The sequence below is a fragment of the Anastrepha ludens genome, chromosome 5 (assembly GCF_028408465.1).
Source record: "Anastrepha ludens isolate Willacy chromosome 5, idAnaLude1.1, whole genome shotgun sequence".
In the NCBI taxonomy this organism is placed as follows: Eukaryota; Metazoa; Arthropoda; class Insecta; order Diptera; family Tephritidae; genus Anastrepha; species Anastrepha ludens.
The window spans coordinates 12,123,108-12,146,997 of NC_071501.1; positions in this window are offsets into that span (position 1 = coordinate 12,123,108).

Genomic DNA, 23,890 nt, shown 5'->3' on the forward strand with positions numbered 1-23,890 from the left:
ATAATCGGAATCAGTTCCGCAGGAATCATGAATTGGATCAGCGATTATATAGGCAATCTACATAAAGAGCGATGGTCCGGTCTGGAACGGTGTAGACCAGCAAAGTGTTTTGTGACAAGTTCGAACAGAAAACTGTCAAACTTTCTACTAAAACTAAGAAAGAAAGACTTTCGGTTGATGGTCGGCATCATTACAGTAAATGGTGGTTAAATTTTAAGGGCCGATGTTGAATGTGAACTACACCTAAACATTCAGCTTTTTTCTGGATTTCATTTGACTTTTTTCAATTTCAGACAAACTCAATTTGAATAATGGGAAGATACACAATCGAGCAACGCGTCAAAGTTGCAAGTTGTATCTTGTACAGAAGTTGGATACTTCAGTGGCAAGGCGCTCTGGGAGTCTATTGATAACTCGGCTTACAATATATTGTTGGAGATTGTACACATTTTTTTTTTTTTAGTTCAAATATATATTAAACTATCCCCAAAACTTCATTTGGCTAATTGTTTTTTTTTGTCATCCTACAACTTTTCGCGAAAACTACTGAATTTAGGACATCTAATTGGCTCGCCGGCCTTAAGAACTCAGCGCGAAAGTATTATGCGATGTACCATAATTTGATTACTTTAATGGGTTGTCTTGATTACATGACTCAATCTTGGTATAACAACGAATCCATTAATCGCTCATGAACCCTTTAGCCACAAATGAACGGCAGATGGTTTTAAATGCGCAGATTTTTCATGCCAGAAGTAGACTCGGAGGCTTGCTATTCTGCCGAGGTGCGACCGCTATTAAAAAAAGACGTTTTCTATCATTTGGTGTTTCATGTCCGTGTTTCTTCGAAGCCGGGCATTGCGAAAATGTTCATACTTTTTAAACAATTTTCGAAATAGAACAAAGGCAAATTCACTTTATTTTGTTTTCTCTTTCCATCTACAAAAACTTTTCTCACGCATCCATTGCGATATGTGGTATTATGGAAAAGTTTGCACGTTCAATGCTAATGATTTTCGGCTTATATCCCGAAAGTATGCTACACATTTCATTAACATTTTGGCAGGGGGCGGGGCGTGTAGCTGAATAAGCGGGAAGGACAAAAAGTATTTATGTAAACTATCATGTTCGCACATAATGCTTTTGCACGTATACAAACATATGTGGTGAAACAGTGGCAACCCATTACTTTTATAGTTGTTGGAGTGTGCGTTTATGTGTATGCAAAAAAATTGCGTAAATGTGTTGCTAATGGACGGTTAGTAAATAGAATTAAAGTTCACTTTCCCACTAAGTAACATGACGTGATTTTACATATTTTTACGCATATGTTTGCACATAACTGCATGTGTATGAAACTACAGTGACTTACAAAATTAATCACACTAATATTTCAAAACTGTCAAATGCGCAAGAATATGTGGGAACAAATATCGCTAACTGCATGGGGACTCCAGAATTTTCCGTAATTATAGAGTTTTGTGATATACTACTAGAAAAGAAGGGATTTACAATTTTTTTTTAAATTCTGTGATCATCACCAAGTTGAACTTTTTGATAACTATTTTTATTAAATTAATCTATTCGAAATTCTTCATCCGATTCCAATAAAATAAATATGGCTTTTTCAAATTATTATTTACTAGCAAACCCGGCCCCCTTCGCTGGGCACACTAAAATAGAATAGATATGGTTTAGAACAGAAAATATATGGTTTTCATATTATTTATTTCTTTATTCTTTATTCAAGCGCTTTGGCATAAACAATATTTTTTGTTTTTCTATTTGTTTTTGAGTAAATATAAAATATAAATTGAAAATCAGGAAAAAAGAAGATTGTTTTTAAATTTCAAATCAACGCATATGAATTAGCAATCGTCTTTATTCCTGATCATCCATGAATTTTTCGTTTCAATTTATATGTTTTATTAAGCATTGGAGCTTTTTTAACCATTATCCATTTATATTTTTCCAAAAAAAGAAAACGAAAAAAATTGTTTTTTCCACGAACACATAATTTCATTCTGATTTCACATTAAATTCTCAAATTTCGTAAGAAATTATTCACTGTTCCAAAATCCACTCCAAAAAAATTCACAAACAATTTTTACATGTTGCACTTACGTTTTTTCCTTATGGCATCCAAATCAGAAAGAAATATTGACACATTGTAACTCACACTGTCAATTTGACAGTTCAGTTCCGCTCCAAGCGTTAAAAAAGTAAGCGACATTATGGCTGGCTCAAAAGAACGCTGTACCCGTTGCCACTGCTCCGAATTACAACCAAACTTTACGAAACCCATTTTCAATACTTACTTAACAATGTGCATAAGCTTGGTTTAATTCGGTGCAAAGACACGGCGGGTCCTCGTTTTGGCATATATTTCGAGACCCTAGTCATCAATAGGTATGAAAATTACCCCGTATTAAAGCACTTATCAACAGCTTTCATTTGATACCCATATTGTACATACACAACCAAAGGTTACCCGGGTCCACGTTTTGACCTATATCTCGAGACCCCAGTCACGTAGCGGCATGAAAAATACTCTGTATTAAGGCATTCACCAACAGCTTCCATTTGATAACCATATTGTACGTACACATCCGAAGGTTACCCGGGTCCACGTTTCGACCTATATCTCGAGACCCTATCTACCAATAGGTATCCAAACTATACGGAAACCATCTTCAATACCTCCTTAACAATGTGTGTAAGTTTGGTTTAATTCGGTGCAAAGACACGGCGGGTCCACGTTTTGGCATATATTTCCAGACCCTAATCATCAATAGGTATGGAAATTACCCCGTATTAAAGCACTTATCAACAGCTTTCATTTGATACCCATATTGTACATACACAACCAAAGGTTACCCGGGTCCACGTTTTGTCCTATATCTCGAGACCCCAGTCACGGAGCGGCATGAAAAATACTCTGTACTAAAGCATTCACCAACAGCTTCCATTTGATACCCATATTGTACGTACACATCCGAAGGTTACCCGGGTCCACGTTTTGACCTATATCTCGAGCCCTATCCACCAATAGGTACCCAAACTATACGGAAACCATCTTCAGTACCTTCTTAACAATGTGTGTAAGTTTGGTTTAACGGCCGGTTAGCGAACTCACACAAAAAGTTGACTTTATTTTATATATAAGATTTTTTTCAGTTTGTGTCCGAAAAATCCAAATATCTTACGGAACCCTATTTTTTCCAAAATAAAATGTAATCCATGTTACTCTTGGATAATGTAGTTTTCGAATGGTGAAAGAATTTTTAAAATCGGTCCAGTAGTTTTTGAGCCTATTCGTTACAAACAAACAAACAAACAAAGTTTTCCTCTTTATAATATTAGTAAAGATTACTGCTTAATACTTTCTGGAAAATTTCAAAATTTTCATTAAAAAAGTATAAAGAATTGCATGAAGTTTTAGTCATCTCGAACAGGCTTGTGATTTTTTTCTATACTTCGACGGCATTTTTTCAAAATTTCGCCTTTCATAAAAAAAAAATGAATTAATGGGCATTTTAAAAGTTCTTAGATACATTAATTTACGTTACATAGTGCATATTATATTTTTATACGGCATGACCCCGTATGCTAGAATTGGGATCGTAAAAAAACGTATTAAAAAAAATAAAAACTAAAATGAAAAAAAAAATAATAATAAAAATAGATAAAAAGAAATTTTAAAAGTAATAAAATATATTAAAAAAAAAAATAAAAAAAAGAGAAAAAAAAATAAAAAATAAATTAAAAATTGTAGAGTTCAGCGACCTGTTGAGAATAATTCCGGAACTTAACTAAAACTAAAATGAAAAAAATAATAATAAAAATAGGTAAAAAGAAATTTTTAAAATATTAAAATATATAAAACAAATAAAAACAGAAAAAAAGATAAAACAATAAAAAATAAATTAAAAATTGTAGAGTTCAGCGACCTTTTGAGAATAATTCCGGAACTTAACTAAAACTAAAATGAAAAAAATAATATTATATTGTTATAATAAAAATAGATAAAACGAAATTTAAAAAATATTATTTAAAATATATGAAAGAATAAAAAATAAATTAAAAATCGTAGAGTTCAGCGACCTGTTGAGAATAATTCCGGAACTTACTGCAAAAAAAAATACTTCACGAAAAATTTTGTCGAGGTTGAAGACTGTGGCGATGGAGTCGAAGAAGCTCAAAATATAGCGCGTATACCCATTTTGGGTGTTTAGCCGAGTTCCTTGTCCTCTTTGTGACATGCGCCTTGATCTTGTCCCCAAATAGAGAATCCTACAGTTTCAAGCTGACTCCGAACGGCGGATATTCTTTGTGAGAACCTTTTTCATGGCAGAAATACACTCGGAAATTCGCCATTGTCTGCCGAGGGGCGACCGCTATTAGAAAAATCTTTCTCTTCTTTTTTGGTCTTTCACCGAGATTCGAACCTACGATCTCTCTGAATTCCGAATGGGAGTCCCGCACCAACCCATTCGGCTTTTCAAATATCAGCTTACTCTAAAATCATACAAATTTTGATGTTCTGTTGCATGAAAGCATATGTCAAAATAAGATCTAATGTGAAACAACCCCTGTCATATCCTTTTATGTGACAGGGCACATCCAAAGTATTGGGTATTGTACTGCTTAAAAAAAATGCATCTAATTATCATAATTATTATCGAATTCGTGACTGTCAAGCTGCACTAAGGGCCCTGGCTAACCCACGCTGCTCCTCGAAATTAGTCGGTGAATGTTAGACAAAAGTGAATAGTGGTCCAAAACACAACAAAGTTTGTCTTATTTGAGTGCTTGGACATTGTGGTATTACAGTGAACGAGATGGCTGATAAACTGGTAAATGAAGGTTCTGCAAGTACACCAGTAGACCCGAACCATTTCTATGTGTAAATTCTGCATCGATTAAACTATGGATTGATGACTTCATGTGGTCTACCCAAAGAAGTCGTTGGTTTGAGTTGGGTGCCTGCAGAGTAGCCAAGTGTTTTGTGAAAGAACCAAAGAGGAAACTAGCGACCTTTCTCCTAAAACTCAGTAAGAAGGATCTGAGTGTACTAATGCGTGTAATTACAAGGCACAATACCTAAGGTCAGCGTATGGCTACGAGTATTATGCGAGTCATTGACGACCCAATATGCCGATACTGCTATGAGAATGAGGATACTTCAGTGCATTTTCGTTGTGGTGCGATATACTGGGTATGTATAAAGTTCGTATTCTTCCGCTTCCGGACCTCTTAAGATTCATCAATGAATCCAAAAGATTCGCGGAAGCAAACTTTTCAGTCTTACCATCCATATAATATCTAGCCTGTCTGTGTATTTCTTCCTATGGATTTGTCCAATCATCCACAAATCTAATCTATTGTCTAATTGCGTAGTTAGTTTAAAAAAAAAAATACTTTAGAAAATTCAATTTCTCGTAGTTAGCCCTATTTTTGTCCAAAGCATAAAAATCGATCGAAAAAATAACGGTCATGGAGCTTTAAATTCAGAACATCACAAATTTGTGGTTCAGTTTGCTCTTATCTTCTTACGGAGCATAAAATGTAGAATAATATTCATAGAGGGGCCCGGTTTCGTGAGTTATCGTACGTACGGCAATAGTACCGGGTAGTCGAAGTAAACCTGGCTTCGAATAAGGCGAGCTTACACGTCAATCTAATAGATATGTACTCAAGAATAATATCTAATATCAAAAAAAAAAAAAAAATTATTAGTCTGTGAAAAAGGAAACTATCTTCCACTTCTTCTGTGAATGCCCTCCTCTATGGAAGGCGAGGTTGTTGACCCTTGGCAAACCAGTTTTTGAGAACCTCGAAGAGCTGGCTGGTGCAGCCATAAACAGCCTTATAAGATTTCTCAATTGCACAGACTGGATATAGTCGTGAAGGAATAAACGTATAACTCGTTGCTAACGAGGATGTGGCAACAAAATGGTGCGGAAATGGTAGTTGGATTCTTGGTGAATCACCACTTCAACCAACCAACTAACTTGTAAATTTAATCAAGTCTTCGAAGGAAGCGCTGGTATTACTTCAAGCAAATACTCCCAAAAAATCTTCATCCAACGCACTTTGGCAAAGTTGAAATTTATTGAATGTAACATCCGTCAGCTAGTGTAACCTGCTCCAAATGGAACCTGCAGCACATAAATACGCGAACCAGTTTTATTTCCCTTCTCCACTCTGATTATCACTTCGTTGGTGGTGATGCTCAAAGCGACCTTACAAATCTAGTGACTAGTGGTAGGAAAGTTTGCTACGGACTCAAGTGAGAGCCTTTCTTGTATGGTGAACAGATGAAGAGTTCTAATGGAATATGTTTTCTCTTCTTTGAATTTGCTCATGTCATAAAATTGCGTGTTTTTTATAGACAAACCACTTAAATGTTTTACTAGTACTTTTACTGGCGCGTAATGATTTCTGTAACACAGCTCTTCGGAGCTGCTCTCGCTGCATCATTGCAATAGTTAGCACCTGCTATTGCACTCCATTGCCAATCAAGAAATAGTACAATAAAAATAAAATAAAAAAATATGTCTCTATAGCAGCAGCTTGAGGTTTAATGCCACTTCTACAGGTCCCTTAAAGTTTTTCAGCATTTTTATCTGGTTGCCCCTGTAGTAGCAAAAATCGTTGAGCGAATTTAATGCCACTAAAGTATTTACATATGTGGGCACATGCACGAAATTCCATTTCACTGTTAATAGCTTTATGATTACATGTTGCGGGTGCGTTGCATGTATTGATGAACGCTGTAGCTATTACTTCCCCTAATTCTGGCAAATTTTCTTGATCGCAGCTGCATTAAATGTAGAAATATGTAAATGTATGTATGTATATGCAAATGTATATAAAATATATCCCAGCAATGAAAAACCAAATTAGTCAGCAATAATTCCAGTTCATAAACTGGTATTTAATGGCAGAAGTCATACTAGTTCCATATTGGCTAGTAATGCACTAGTTGCAAAATGACCAATTAGTGCAGTATGCAAAACAAATACTTTTATTTTTTTAAATGGTTGTTGTTGTTTGTTATTATGTGTTGAGGTAGCTATATTTAATAACTTCTTTCATTTTATTCGGAAGAAATAGAAGTTTGAAGCATATAATTTTTTAAGATCAAAGTGTATGAAAAAAGATGTGTAATGATTTAGTATGTGAGTTTTTTCAAATTCGTTAATTGATTGATTAAAAAATACTTAATTTTAGTCTTCAAATTTATGACTCGGAAAATCGTAACCGACTTCAGCTCCGAAACTATACATTTAAAAATGTTTCGTCACGCTGAACAACTTTGATTAACGAAATCGGGACAGGTCGCAGGGGTGCTTCAAAAAAATGAAATGAATTCACTTCAAGAAGACGAGTTAGAATATTTAAAAGAGTTCTTCCTAACAAATGACATTTAAAATGTGAAATTTCTTTCTTGAACATAAAACTTTAAAACAAGCTGCGTTTTTAGGAAAAAAATAGTATTTAATTAATGGAAGAGTTATAAACAATCTGCCCAATTTAATCGAATATCTACGAGTGCTACTTTATATTTCTGGCCTGGAGGGCTTTGAGTGTTATCAGGCATTTTTAGCAATTAACCATTGGAAATTTGGTCCAAAATCGCACTGGGAACTTTTTGATGTGTGACTCATATTAGTGTTGCTTCTATGGCTTTAAAAATTCGTCTTGGCAAAAAATGGAATTAAATAGTAAACATTTTCATGCGATTATTTTTCTCAACTTTCGGCGTGAGTTAAAAAAGACAAGAATGCAGCGATGAACTGAAATCACCGTACGGTGAGTAGGCACCATCCTTTAGTACCGTAAAATACAATTGTAATGAATTTTTTCGTGATTTGTTTGAGTGGAAATTATTAAGCAAAATCGTCATTGAGATTGAGGCTGCCTAGCATGACGAGCATCAATAAAATGTTTAAGATCCCCTTATGGCAAAACAGATGTGCTCGCGACATAACTAGATCTCACAAAATTTAACAAACGAACTGTGCATGAGATTCGATATGTGGAGAATATTTTGAAAAATAATAAAGCCCTTCAATTCTGCATTGTTAGACCAGAAACAAGCAAGAAACCACAAAATATATCTTTGATAGAAGAAATAAAAAAAAAATATTTAAATGTATAATTAATTTTTGCATTAAATCTTGTAAAGAAGCGAATCCAATCCGAATTATGGCTCTCGTCTCATTTGAAATGTTGTTTTTTGGGTGTTCAAAATCGTGTAAAACGGAAACGAAAAAAGATTTTTTATTCTGGTTTCCAGTATTGTATGTTTTGATTCATTGCTAAAAAATAAACTTGTTTTTGGCCATACAAGTTTCTTTTGAAATGTTGTCAGCCTTCAAAGAATGGTCTTCACATGGACAGCCGGTTCTACTGAACCGATTTTGATTGATTTAAATGACGTAGAATCGATGTCGTTATAGTGCGAGTGATCGTAGACTCGGAAAAAAATCTTTTAGTTTTTTTTTCAGACCCTTAAATTAAAAAAAGGGTAAAAAACGGGGTTTCATTTTTGAACTCCGCCATTTTGTAAATGTTTTTTTTAAAGATCGTAGTTCACACGATAACGACATTCATACTGAACAAGAAACTTTTCGTCTTTTTGGTTTCAGATACCTGTGAGTTCCGGAATCCATGTCGCGAGCAACATACCTGTTTTTGGAAGACCATTCTTCGAACAAACTTGTATGGCAAAAAAAAATTATGTTTTAACAGTAGATCAAGAAATAAAATACTGAAAAAAATCTATTTTCGTTTCCGTTTACACGCTTTTAAAAAAATACCCAAAAATACCCCATTTAAAATTAGGCGAGGGCCTTAGATGAATATTTCGTAAAGAACAAGCTGTCTACAGGCCGCACCGATCATGTGCTGACCGTGGAATATCGTATATTATATACATATAAACTGATTTTCTACCAGTGGTTTAAAATCACTGCCTTTAACTGCCGGGACAATATACACAAAATCACTTTCAGACATACATTTTTTAACACAAAAACTTCAATATTTGGGTTATGTTCTACACATGTTTGGTGTTACTTTCTACATTTGGCTAAGATTGTTTTGCTGAGATAGAGTCAAATTTATGTTTTTGTGCTTTCCCCTTCCTTGTCTTGATGCTTATTTGTCAACATATATGCATGGGTATTTAACTAAACAATTTCGTTGTATTGTCATGGACGCCTAATGGTATGCTAAAAACTGTAAAACTCTTAACTACTCTGTTAAACACTTACATGGAATTTCTACATTTCGTGGTAGTTGTTTTGCAGGGCTTGTAAGAAATGAATGTGAACACATGTTTTGCAGCTGTTAAATTAATGACTTCGTCATATGTTTGTTGCGCTGCTGTGCGTAATGGTCCACACACAAGTATTCACGTGCACAAATGATAGAACATTTGCAGTGTTACAAAATGCATATAATTAATTTCTCGTTGGACTGCGCGTTCAGTGTTTTCAAGAAAATAGATTTGAGAACAATAAATTAGGAAATAGTTTCCAAAAGTTGATGTTGATTTTGGTATAATTACGGCGGCCGTCGTAGCAGTGTGGGTTCGTGCGTGACTAAAATTCAATTATATTCAAAACCACTTTAGCACGCATGAAATATCAAATGTTAGAAAAAGTTTTTCTATTAGCAAGTTTTTGAATGCATTTCGGTTATGAAAAGCTGCTCAAAAAAAAATTTGTGGCTTTGGTAGCATAAAACTGTGATTTGCGTCGCGATGTTGTTACACAAATGAGGCGACCTACAGTTTTGTACTGCCTTCGATCGGCGAATAGTTTTTTGTGAGTAACTTTTTCATGGCAGAAATACACTCAGAGGCCTGCCACTGCCTGCGAGGGGCGACCGCTATTAGAAAAAAACTTTCTTATCTACCACTATTTGGTAAGATATAAATTGGAGTCCTTCTGATAATATTTGCCTGTCGTAAGAATGAGATTTTAGGCGTTCATTTTACTCATAGTCGGTTAAAATTCACATGCAACATTTCATTACAGAAAAAAATTATATTCTATTTTGCATTAGTCATCTCATTTCGACTTCCTTATAAGACTGCAACAGATCTACATTTACAAGCAACTTTATGGAATGAAAGCGCTGCTTTCGTGACAGTTTGAAGTGTCTCTCAAGTGCACGATGTCTTCCGTCATTATTGGGTTATTCATGACTCAGAACTAATATTAGCAAGTTGTAAATTTTCAAATAAACGCTTATAATTTATTTTCTACTGTATTTTAGACCCAATCTCATAAATTATATATATATACAATATATAATTGGCGCGTACACCCTTTTTGGGGGTTTGGCCGAGTTCCTCCTCCTATTTGTCGTGTGCGTTCCACAAATAGAGGGACTTACAGTTTCAAGCCGACTCCGAACGGCAGATATTTTTATGAAATATCTAAATTATATTGGTCGTCAAAAATGAACTTTGAATTTTTTAGATACATTTTTTGTATATTTAACTTTATTTTGACGCCTGGGGTATACAACAAGAGTAAAAGTGGCTTAAGTTTTACTGTGACAAGAACTTTAGTAGGAGAGAGAACTGGAGAGTTGAAAATATACTTTTCTAAATAAAAAATGATGTTCTTCTGATTTTTTCTCTGATCTCTTATTCCTTATTTCTGGTAATTTGTAATTTCACTTCACATTTATGACTGCATACTTGCCCCTTTTAGCTTAGACACTTATCATTAATCACTCGTCATTCGTCACTTGTCATGTCACATATCGCTAATCAATTCTCTTCACTGAGACGTTATCACATATTATATGTCATAAATCAGGCATCTTTTATCACTTATAAGTTATCACTAATCACTCCTTTTTTTTCATATCACAACTAACTTATAGCTGATCGCTGCTCTTGGTATATACCATTAAATTTCTTGGTTGCCAATTCTTTAGTCCTAATTCTGCAATTCGCGGTCGCCGTGGCCGAATGGGTTGGTGCGTGACTAGCATTCGGAATTCAGAGGGAGAACGTTGGCTCGAATCTCGGTGAAAGATAAAAAAATTAAGAAAAAGTTTTTTCTAATAGCCGTCGCCCCTCGGCAGGCAATGGCAAACCTCCGAGTGTATTTCTGCCATGAAAAAGCTCCTCATAAAAAATATCTGCCGTTCGGAGTCGGCTTAAAACTGTAGGTCCATCCATTCGTGGAACAACATCAAGACGCACACCACAAATAGGAGGAGGAGCTCGGGCAAACACCCAAAAAGGGTGTACGCGCCAATTATATATGTATATACATATGTATAATTCTGCAATAGGCTGAAGAGACGTTTAACAGCTAAAGAGCATTTCTCCGATATGTTTCGTACCAAAATAAGTTTCAGGCTGGGTGTTTACCGTCGTTTCTCAACATGCGATATTAGAGTTTAAGTATTATATATTCGAGCTGCTGAACTGAATTGCTAAGGAACACATCCGGCACATAATTTAAGTGCTCCTTAAAACTTGACGCAATGCCGTCTATGTGAACTACTTTTCATTTATGAATATCCAAAAGAAAAAGAAATATTCTGATGCGTAAATACCTGCTTTAAAAGTTTCATTTGCCGTCCTGGAGCTGATTTGATTACAATAAAAATTGCTCAGAATCACGGAACTCATTAATGTGGTAGCGATAGGTTGTCGTTAAGTGAAATAATGTAGAAATTTCTATGGTCTCAGACTACTGAAAATCAAAGCCAATTGCATTCCATTTTTAGGATACTTGTTTCTTCACATGATAAATATGTGGCATAATCTTGAGCTGGAACTATTAGCAAAAAACTATTAGCGAAAAGATTTATAAAATCTCAACAACTCGAAAGGCTGTTGAATTACGCCCTGTTGGAGGCCGAAGAAGAGGGCGCTCCAGAAAGAGATGGCTCCAAAGAGGTAGCCTCACATAGAGACAGATGGCGCAAGGTTGTGAATAAGCCAATGGTTCATCAAGGACTGTGATGCTAAGAAGAAGAAGAAGAAGAACAAGTAGAAGAAGGTGCCGATGCGAACATTGTGGTAGTCAGCAATGTGAAGCGAGGAATTCAGAAGTTTTTGATATAGTATTGAGTGTCTTTTGAAAAACATATATATACGGTGCGGATTTTCCATCTGAAGTGCAACAGACTTGTACACACCGATTCATGTTTCTAACAACATACACATAAAAAGGTGGTCACAAAATCTGATGATATTACTTATTACTCCCAATTGTGCACTTCAAATAAATAAATGCACAAATTCAATATAGCAAATAAAAAAAGATAAACAATTAAGAATTAAAATACCGCTACTAATTTATATATTATATTATTTAGTTGTGAGTCCCAATGCATAGGTTATACACTTATATATCATGGTTTGAAAATTCCGTGCTAAGTTAGAATGCACTACTGGCGTGTATCGCGGTTATGATTAGTTAGTAGCACCTCTTAGATGAACACACAACAAGTTTCAGCCAGATCGGTATATTTCTTTGTGGCATTTGTTTGAAGCGAGGAAGTCGAGTGATTTTCAAATCAAGTCCTTCTCCATCACGGAAACCATCATCAGCTCACGCCTCAGCAGTTGTAGCGGCAAAAGTAATGGAAATAGGGTTCCAATGCTATTCATATCCACCTGTTCTCTAGACTTGACTTATTCGGAGCTAGTACTATTTGCTACCCAATTTGAATAAATTAGTGGCGAGAAAAAGATTTTGTTTAATCGAGTATCCGAAATGAACGACTATTTTCCAGACTTGAACAAATCCTATTAGATAGATAGAAAATTTTTATTTTTCCTTATTATAGAAATATACATAAATATCTTAAAAACTAATATATTTGTTACAGAATATACGACAATGACTCGAATGGGCGTAAATCGGAAAACATTCCGAAAGGATCAGCAATCTAGAATAGTGTTGAACGAAGTCTATAAGCCCCAAGAGAAAACTATGTTGAAAAATAAAAACTGTGTACCCCAAAAAATTAAGTACACTTTTCACACCACCCTCCTATATATCACTCACATTTCTGAATACCTAGTATACTTGTACCCTCCTCGGCAGGCAATGGCAAACCTCTGCCATGAAAAAGCTCCTCATAAAAAATATCTGCCGTTCGGAGTCGGTTTAAAACTGTAGATCCCTCCATTTGTGGAACAACATCAAGACGCACACCACAAATAGGAGGAGGAGCTCGGCCAAACACCCAAAAAGGGTGTACGCGCCAATTATATATATATGTATAGTATACTCGTACCCCCCACGTACCGCACAAAAAGCATGAGTCCAAACAAATTATTTTATCATAGACCGGCATTTGCAGACCATTGAAAGGGGTTAAATAAAAATTATTATTAATTACTGCAAAATGTTGAATATAGAGGGATTAAAATGTCCGCGAATAATCTGTTGCCTGCACAAACCGATTGAGTGGCGAACACTTGACACAGTTGGCTTCAGGCGTGGCCACTTTTTGCTAATGCTGACTGTGCGTTAGGGGTTGTGGCGTACGCGTGTGCGTAGTCACATAGATTTTAACACAATTAATTAATTGCTAGCATTAATTCAATTCATGCCAAATGAAATGCAAACACAGCAGACGACGGCAAGTAAATAGGCATTCATTTATACAAAAATATCGACGCATGTACGTTTGAGCGGCACTTGAATGCGTAAATAAAATTATGCAAGCGTTTCAAAAAATTGCCTTAGCTAATGAGTAGCGCAAACAGTTGTGGAAAATATATTCACAACCGAGTTTGGGTTCAATAAAAAAGAAGACCGCATCTATTTAGGTTTGATTAAGTGCTAATATTTAGCGATTAATTAGCTGAGATTTTATGTAGTTTTCAGCATTCTAATTTCTTCAATTGCTTGGCTATTCAGCTAACATAATTATCAACAAATATAAATCAGAAGTGTGCAAATAGTAGGCACGTTAATTAAAGAAAAATAAATCTGAGTGCGAGTTGTGGCAAATGAATGAAAATAGCAAAATGTGTATACACCAGCCCATATGAGTGCGTGTGTTTGTGTGTGTGCGTGCATATATGTGCGGCACTCAGCAAGTCACTTTGTGCGCTCCATTTGCTTGAACGTAGTCTGCCAGCAGATTACAAATGTGAGGCTATCAAAAGCGCGCATTGCAAGTAAGCAGCTAACTGTTCTACATATATCGCATCGTATATATGCACATATATATGCCCGTACATGACCTGGTTATGTGTTCGTGTGCACCGCTTGTAGTGGCAAACAAACGAAAAATTCGCCCTTGCTTTCCCTCTCAATTTCCCCACTACGCGCTCCTGCCATGTTTATCTCTCTTTACCTTTCTTTTAAGCCCGTATACTGTATAGGCGGATTGTGCGTTTTGCGCTGAAATTTACGTATTGCAACAACACTCTAATTGCCACTCGTTTGGTGGCGCTAAACATTTGTTCGCTATTGCGTATACGTAACATTGAGTGAGGCTCACAAGTTGCAAATTTCTCTAGCCATTTGTATCGAGCTGCATGCGCTATTGTTAACTTTGGCGACAAGTGTGCACTAACGGGAGTATCGTTTGTTTTTGTTATTGTTGTTTTTTGCTGCATAATAGCATGCTCAGTTGTTATTGTACTTTGCATAGTTTGTTGGCTTTTGTCGACGTCGCTATTTGTAGCTATTACGTAGATTTATGCACCTGACATTGCAGCTACAATGCATTTGCTAGCACACACACACACACAGAAAAATAGATAAGTAAATATACATACGCACATACATGCATGTGAATTAGGTATATTGAGCGCGCATATGTATGCTCACATGCATAGCTTTTGTTGCTATTTGTTACCACTACGCAGGCCTCGTGCATCTGTTTGTATGGCAAATGCAATTTTAAGCATCGTTTAGGCGCAGTTTTCAATTTCATGTTCGAAACTTTTTTCCTTTTTGTGGTTTTCGTTGCCAACCACTGCTACACTCTCTTCAAATAGCAATTTAGTTAAGCGCTTCGCCCTGAAACTTAATTGCCAGCATGTTTTAGTTTGTTGAATGGAAATGGAAAAGTTCAAAACACTACATTTTAGGCTTTGCATACCTATTTTTAACATTTAATATATGCATATAAGCAATGGATATACGAGTATGTATGCATATATATATGTGCATGGATGTATTTGTATGTGCATGTCCAATAGTTCGATAAATAAAGTGAAATGAATTTTAAATGTATTTTAAGTGCTTGATAAATGGAGAGTGGAATTTTAAGCCCATTCAATGGAATGCTCTTGCAATCAAGTGCTAAAAGAGATTTTGAAGTTGGGTAAAAATGGCTGAATTGGGCATCCATTTAATAGAAAATATATAAATTCATGCTTACAGTTATGTTCCAGCAAGTATTGCTGTACGTAAGTTATGGTAGATTAGTTTTTTAAGGGAGGTAGAAATAGGCTTTTGAAATTCCTTTTTAATTTTTCGGTTTACAGTCATCATCCGAGATTTGATGAAATTTTCTCATTTAAACTTTAGTTGTTCAAAGAAAAAGTTCTGAGCATTTTTGTACCTTTCTTTTTTTTTTTTTAATAAGATATCTGAAAATATCCGTAACAATTAAAATATTCGGTTTTTTTTTTTGATAACTGGCGGTTTCCGTAGAAAAAAAATATTAAATATTCGGTGATTTGTTGAAAGCTTTTGAACTATTTTGAAGGCAATTCAAGAATCTCTCGAATGGAGAAAGGTCCTCGTCCCTGGTGCTAAAAGATTTGACCAGTTCATTTTCAGAAACCTCCTTTGGGACCACTTTTGTGCCGCTCGAAAAATTTATCAAGAGCTTAAAATTATTTAAACTAGCCAGTTTAGCAATAAACCAACAAAGTAAGTATTGCAATTCTTTAATAATAAATAACCAGTTTGACAAAAAAAAAAAAAACTAAATACTGCGATTATTTTTTTATTATATAATTTTTTTTAACTAGGCAGGTTAACAATAAAACAACAAACTGAATTTTGCGATTATTTATTTGTCGATAACTCCAATAGAAGAATTTTCAGGAACTCTTTACACGATCAGTTCTGGAGCAGATAAAATAAAAATATGCAAATTCTAAGCTTGAAATGATAAGTATTGCTTGGTGCCAGGTCTGAATGATACGGAAAATGCGAGGGAAATGCATATCCAAGCCGTCGGACATATTATATTATTCTCACATCATTGTACAAGTAGATGTGTGCGGCCTATTTGCCAAATTCGCCTCTCAATCGCTGACTTGCCTGCCAGCTGCTGATAGTAGAAGTCCGAACTGAGAAATTGAGCTACTCCGATGGGAGTAACCATTCCATTCTATTTTATTTTTTTATTTTTATTTTTTGTACTATAATAAATTATTTAACAAATGACTGCTTAGCAGCGCTAGCAACACAGGCCTTCGGCTAAACATTTAATTTATACCAAATTTGATATCCTCTGTGAGCTGAAAACATCAGCTGCATATATAAATTGTGCATCCGTCCTTTGTAGCTCGTTTTCCGGGTGTCTTCAAATTGTTTCAGAATTAAGGACTCTCCATCTTTAAGGCGACGCCGAACTGCAGCTGATTTTTATGAAAAACTTTTCCATGGCAGGTATGCTTTCAGAGGCTTTGCATTGCGTGCCTAGATGCGACTACTATAAGGCAAACAACTTTCTTATCAATTGGTGTTTCATGCCCGTAGTGACTCTCCAGCCTGGGAGCAATATTACTAGCCTACTAACAGTATTAGTCACCCATAACCTATTTAAATACGGCTGCCACTGTAGATGATACGCAACGTTTTTCTCGAGCTTGTTTACGCAAGCAGCAGAGAATGACAACTGTTTGAGGGATTTCCTCCATGAAAAGCTGCTCATAAGAACACTCTACCGTGCCGAAATATTGAAACTAAAACGTTAAGTTTAGAGAAGATTTCTCCAGGCCCGTAATGAAACCATTTCCATCTTCCAACCCAAATAGTCGTTGTAAAGAAACAGTGTACAAACTCTCCATGCTTTCGGGCGGAATGACCGTTAAAAATCGTAAACCCTTTTTTCGGAGAACGAGACAATTGCTCAAGAAGTTCTGCGTTGATTTTACTTTTCCTCAACTCATTTTCTTCGACAGAAAGCGTTGTGCGGGGCTACGCACCTGTCAATGCCCCGTTAGACTGCATCCTTTGAATTTAGCTATTTTAATTTAATTCCTGGAGAAAATAGAAATACGAGTATATGTAAGTGATCGGTGATGAAGCAAAGAAACTCTGCGTTGATCTATAATTTATTCGATTATGAGGCTCCTCGAATAAACAATGGGTTATCCGTTCTCAAAAAAATGTTGCTAATTCAAGTTGATAGGAGCAAAGTTTACGTAGTTATTCGCATTTGACCGTGCGTTGTTCGTGTTTCTAGTTGCGCTTTTCCGAAACTTAAACTTCTGGAATTAAAATCTACGAATCGCTTTCTTTTACTCAATACTTCTTCACATAATTTACCAAGTATCCCAGGAAGCTCGTTTTTTGTGCTTATTTTTATTAATATTTATCAATCTTACAACAGATAGAGAGATTTCTTCTAGGTTTGCACTTCGACCTCATGGTCTTTTGTGCCCTCTTCATCCAAACCCAGTTTCCTTATTAAACTCAAGATAGGGCTCGGTTATATTGAGCGTATGTGCCTTTCGTTTGGCTGCAATTTTTTTTTTTATTTTTAAGATATTTCTCTTTTAAGGGCAAACAACTACTTTTTTCAAATTACTAGTAAAGCAAAATTAATTGAAAAATATTGGTATGCATTTCTTTTGTAATATTTTTGAATATGTGACAAAGCATCCACTGCTCTACATTCCGTTTGATTTATGGGATACTGCTTAGACAGCTTCAATTAACCAAGAAAAGAGTATGGAGCGAGTGGAAAAATATGCTTGAATTTTAAAATATTAGCTGCTTTCGATTCACCCCCTCTCTGCTGACTAGAAAATTCCGCTGCTCGCTAAGCAAAAAATTTGCATGTTCAAGCGGCTTTGATTGTAGTCGCTTAATTCGCAAGCGACATGCTTAGGCGAGTGCTTCAAGTATAAGTTTAATTTATTATTGGCGCTTACACCCTTTTTTAGGCGTTTGGCAGAGCTCCCTCTCCAACTTGTGACTTGCGTCTTGATGTTTTTCCGCAAATGAAGATACCTACAGTTCTAAACCGACTCCGAATGGCAAATGATTTTTTGTGAGGAGCTTTTTCATGTCAGAAATACACTCGGAGGCTTGCCATTGACTACCTAGGGGTGCCCGCTATTAGACAAAACTTGTTTTTATTATTTGGTGATTCATGCACGGAAGCTGTGTTCTTCCAAATGGTAGTCATGCGCCAACGCATTCAGTTACTGCGGCCAACTTCAAGTATAAAGAGGGATATTTTTTTATTTCCTTGGCATACTTTGAATTGCTCTGGAATTATATAAGAGTTTGAGCGACATGTGGTGAGGCGTAGGAGGCTTGTTGTTTGACTATCCTATGATATGATCGAATAAATTTGCATATTTTCAGACGAGAATCGTTGAAAAGCATTGAAATTACATAACAGTTTGTGACAACAGAAATAATGCAGTGCTTTGAAATCTTATGCAACGTTGGATTCAAGGCATATTTTCTTTATTCACTACTGGTTTTATTCACTAAGCAGCTGCAGAATCAAAAGTAGCTATTGGATTGTTATTATTTTCGTATTTCATGTAAAATATTGGTTTCTAATCTAATTTGCTACTTTACAAGAATACTCAACAGACAATGCCTGAGCTGCTTTCCATTAAACATATTAACATTTAAATGTAACACTTATCATTGTATGCTTATCTACCTCTGCTACTATCAATTTTCATCTATTTCATTTGCTGCAAAATAATTGAAATATTTGGAATGGTAATTAACAAAACGCAATCAGTTATGACTGCTTATTGGTTTGTGGCAAACCGAGTAAAACCTAATTTTCCACTTATTGTCTATTGGTCTATTATCTCTAAACGCTTTCAGCCCATTGGCAGGAGCAGTGTTGTAGGAGCATGATTTCACTTACGTACATACATAAAACACATACCCATAAATGCACTCGTATTGGGTGTTTTTTTAGCGGCATGAGAACTACGGATGTCGTTAACTAAGTTTTAATAACTGAAAATGGAAAATTGTGTTAATATTTTTGTGCAGTAAGGCTTGGCAAGTCATCATGAATCGTATAACTCTAGAACAACGCTTCCAAATTGTGGAAAAAATAAAATAAATTGGTCCACAAAGTTCATATAGAATTGGTGGCATCATCGGTCCTTATTCCTTTCCAAAAGAGGAAAGAACTGCCGTTACGGTGAATGGCGAGCGCTACCGAGCCATGCTGGCTGAATTTTTGTTTCTAAAAATTAAACAGCCAAGCATCGACAATATTTGGTTCCAACAAGACGGCACAACTTGCCTTACAACGCACTTTATAATCGATTTATTGCAATATTCAAGCCACCATTGACGCCATGTGACCAAATGTATTGGGAAAAGTAGTCAAAAATTGGGCTGATCGAATGGACTATGTAACTTATAGCCGCGGCGGCCATATGCCGGTAATCTATTCAAAAAATAAATGCCATGAAATTATCTATCAGGTTATAGTAAAAAATATTAAAAAAATTGCTTGGTAATAACAAATTATTTCTCAGGACAGCGCAGAAAAGATGGAGCTCCATTTCTTCATGTGCTATTTTGAAAACCCTTTAGCCCCAGTACAATATACGGAGGACTCAGAAAGTACTTTGGACTCCTCACCATTCAATTTCCAAACTCGCAGTTATGTTTATCGGTCACTGGACGATCGACACACACGCGGAAAAGGTAGAGTTACCATTTAACCCCCATTGCAGAAGCTGTGGGGACCTTTCAGAGAAAGAGACTGTAGAGCATTTTCTCTGGTTTGGCAGCTTGACGATTAAGGACCTTGGGTGCTCCTTTTTTCGACAGCCTGGGGCAGTGCGCCAACCTAAATCTCATCAATCTTCTCCATTACATTAGCAGCTCTAGCTGGCTGTAGATATCTGCCTGTTGCGGGTCCCATAATAGTATCAAAACAGCGCTTTAGACTGGCACTTTAACCATTTCACCTACCTACCTACCACCAATTTAAGCCCACAAGCTCATAAAAAAACACCCGTCATAAGAGTAAGCAAATTTCCACATAGTTAGATACAAATATTGAAGTAAACGATATATCTTTATTCATTAAAAGAAGTTAGTACTTAGATATTTATTCGTACTCATACAGTACATAAGTATGAGCGCCTTACTTTGCCAGGTTCTAAATTTAAACTGGTTGCTTATTGTCTAACAGTAAAAGAAGCAAACATTTTCCTAGAATGATTTAACACTCAAATATTTCACTTCCTTTATAGTTAAATGGGATTTCTGGCTAATAAGAACCGAGCTGTCTGTCGGGTTTATCTGTAGCATCAGTGAAGTACATAGCATAAACGGTAATGTATCTATACCCAGCATGAAATCAGATGGCTGGCTTCACACACTCTAAGTTTGATTTATAGGGTTAGAGGTAGTTAGAGGGCCGAAAAAATTATGATTTTAAATATTTTTTTTTGCTGGTCAATTGCTTTGTTTTACAAAAATAAAAACATAGCATTAGTACAACAGATTTCGACTCGACTTTAGAAAAATTTATTAAAAAAAAATTAGTAACTGTAAAAGTTATCGCTGTTTGTATGGAGCCCGTTTCTTTGGAGATTCATAAATTAGTTTTATTAAGAGATAATCTTGGGCCTAATCGAAGCTGTTTTTTCAAAATTAACAATATTGCCTTTTAAGATTTTCGAGAAAAAACCGACCATTACTTGTAAAAAAAAGAAATTTTTGAAAAAAAAAAATCCTTCGATCAGGCACGAGTTTTTATGTTTTTCAAAAGCAGTATACATTTTATTGAAACCTACCAAGCGGAAATTAGGAAAATCGGTGCTCAGGAGATTAGTAAGTAGAGGTACACCACAGGGTCGGGTCGTCTCACCGTTTTTATGGAACGCAGTTGTAAATAAACTTCTGTTAATACTGGAATCGGTGGGCTGTAAGGTGATAGCGTACGCCGGTGATGTTGTTATTGCTGTCTACATTAAGATACCTAATACAAAATGCTCTAGATATACTTTCTAGGTGGGCAGAAAAGTGTGGTCTAGGAGTCAACCCAGACAAAACACAACTCATATTGTTCACTAGGAAACACAGAATCCCTCAGCTAAGTCCAATTGTGCTCCAAGGGGAAGCTCTTCTGATTGCGGAAAAAACCAAGTACTTGGGACTAAACATAGATAGGAAACTCACTTGGAAGTCAAACATCTTAGAAAGAGTCAGGAAAGCGAACCTAGGTTTTAATGCCTGTAAGAGAGCTTTAGGGGGAGCCTGGGGAATTAAACCTAGCGTTGCTCATTGGCTTTACACTGCTGTCGTCGGACCTATTCATCTATATGGAAATGTTGTGTGGTGGTGTGCTATGCAGAAAAAACCTATTCTAATTTATTGAATAAGGTGCAGAGATCAGCGGAATTAGCAATACGTGGCGTCATGAAAACCACGCCGTCCATGGCTTTGTACATCATGCTACATCTGCCACCCTTAGATCTCTTCTGCAAATACTCAGAGGCCTGCTCCGCTTTAAGGCTCAAAGCGAGCTCACAATGGAGGACTGTCACACATGGACATTCAACCATCTTAGACTCCTACCCGAATATACCGAGTGATTGTGATTATAACCCTCCCATTCTATGCCTCGAGAGGAATTTCCTAATGAAAAACCCTTCTAGTCTGAAATGGCTTGAAGAAGATCCAACACCTAACACGCCCGTTAAGATCTACACAGACGGATCTAATATAAAATGGACACCGGTGTGGGATCAGGGTTATTTTGCGAAGAGCTTTTTATCAGTAAATCCTTTAAACTACCGGATCACTGTAGTGTTTTTCAAGCGGAAATAAACGTTATTCATGAAGCTTTAAAATGGCTAAAGATAAACAGAATATCATCAATGGATATCTGCATTCTATCAGACAGACAGGCTGCCCTACGAGCCCTGGATGCGTTTCAAACAACATCAAGGAGTGTCTTACGTTGCCGCCAATTTCTAAATGAGATGGCCAAACAATATCATATAATCTTATGCTGGGTTCCAGGCTACAGGGATATACCAGGGAACTGTAGGACAGACCAACTTGCAAGAGAAGGTACCTGTATACCAGACATAAGCAATTTTATGGAGGTACCTCTCGCAACTTGTAAGCTTCTCATTAAGGATGCAATAATCAGTTCTGCAAACTAAAGATGGATTAGTGACAATACCTGTGAAATTGCTAAGCAAACATGGCCAAGGCTAAATTTACGTCTGTCCAAGAGTATTATAAAACTGAGTGGACTTCAAACCAGGACCTTAGTAGGGGCCCTCACAGGACATTGTCTCATAGGAAATCATGCAAGGAGATTAGGCGTTTACATGCCTGATGTCTGTCGTAGCTGCAGAAATGAGGAGGAGTTGGAAACAATTCAACACCTTTTTTGCACATGACCAGCCCTAGCCAGAAGCAGGAAGCGATTTTTAAAATCCTACTTCCTAACGAATATAGATAATCTATACACTTTAGGTATCAACAATCTTTTACGCTTTGTCAAAAGCTAAGGAATGTTCAATGGAAAGGGAAATGTAGCTCAGCTCCCGCGGCTCACAACGGACCCATTTCGTGGTCTAAGTGGCATCGTTGTCTTTATGTGCGATGCGGCTGCTTAACCTAACCTTACTAACCTACCGAGCGGTTTTTAAGTTACAGTGATCACCAGTTCAAAAAACATAGTTTTGAGGAAGACGCATTTAAAGTTTTGCTATCAGCTCCGGAGCGCCCGAGCACCCTTTGCTAATTGTTGGATAACTCGAATATTTGTCGGATTCACTTAAGGTTTTCCCACAATATTTGTAAGATATTACACTTTAAGAAAATACAAAAACATTTTTTTTTTAGTTCTGACTACCCCTACCCCACAATCGAAACTGGATTTGTATTTTTGGTAAAATTCTATTATATCCCTCCAAAAAAACGAGACATTTTATCAAAAATTATGAACCTTGAAATATGTGAAATATGCATTGGGTATAGTTTCTCTGTTGTACTGGCATACATTTGCACATGAATTGACGTCTACTCCTGTAACTACTCATAATTAAACAAAATAATCAGGATGACCCGTGCAATTACATACATTATTATTTACTCAGATACAAATGCATCTACACACATGCCTTCTCCTGCTTATTACTTACAGATCCAAGCACACTCATATGGAAATGTGTGTGTAGTTGAATAGATAGCACACATACATACATACATATGAATATTACTAAGTCTATTTGCGTCATTCTACAAGTTATGATGATATCCGGTGCCGCTGTTAATTGTACAGATTGCAATATAGTTGGACTATAGTTGGTTAGATGCACACATCTGTGTCTGCATTAATGTTGGTTTTTGCGGTGAGTGCGGTGGTCACGTTGGGGGCATATGGACATGATTGTAACTGCGCTGCATATTGCTAATGAGGTCGGTTGTGGTGTTAATGATAATTATGGCATTGGATAATGCTGATAATGACGTGCTGATGGCTACTGCAATGGTAGCTGTATTATGATAATATAATAATAGGACTATGAATAAGTTCGTGCGGTTTTTTTCGAAATTTGAAACTTTATTGACGTAAAATGGTTACAAATTTAATATTCAAAATATTGTCCATCGCTTACTACTACTTTTTCCCATCTTTCTGGCAATTCACGGATTCCCTTTGTGAAAAA